This window comes from Haliaeetus leucocephalus, unplaced genomic scaffold, assembly GCF_000737465.1.
Source record: "Haliaeetus leucocephalus isolate CR32 unplaced genomic scaffold, Haliaeetus_leucocephalus-4.0 Scaffold339, whole genome shotgun sequence".
Lineage (NCBI taxonomy): Eukaryota > Metazoa > Chordata > Aves > Accipitriformes > Accipitridae > Haliaeetus > Haliaeetus leucocephalus.
The window spans coordinates 1,983,985-1,984,225 of record NW_010972775.1 but is presented as its reverse complement, the minus strand read 5'-3'; positions in this window follow the sequence as shown (position 1 = coordinate 1,984,225).

The following is a 241-nucleotide window of genomic DNA, read 5'->3' as shown; positions in this document are numbered from 1 at the left end:
TGTGGTCCCCTTTTTCGTGGTGGTCTCCCTTTTCGTGGTGGTCACCCTTTCGTGGTGGTCCCCTTTTTCGTGGTGGTCACCCTTTTCGTGGTGGTCACCCTTTTCATGGTGGTCCTCCTTTCGTGGTGGTCCCCCTTTCGTGGTGGTCCCCATGGTGCAGATGGCTGGAAAAGGGGTACCGATGCCCTGCAGGAAGGGGCAAAGGAAAGCCAGGATCCATCTCCCCAGGACAAAGAGGGAT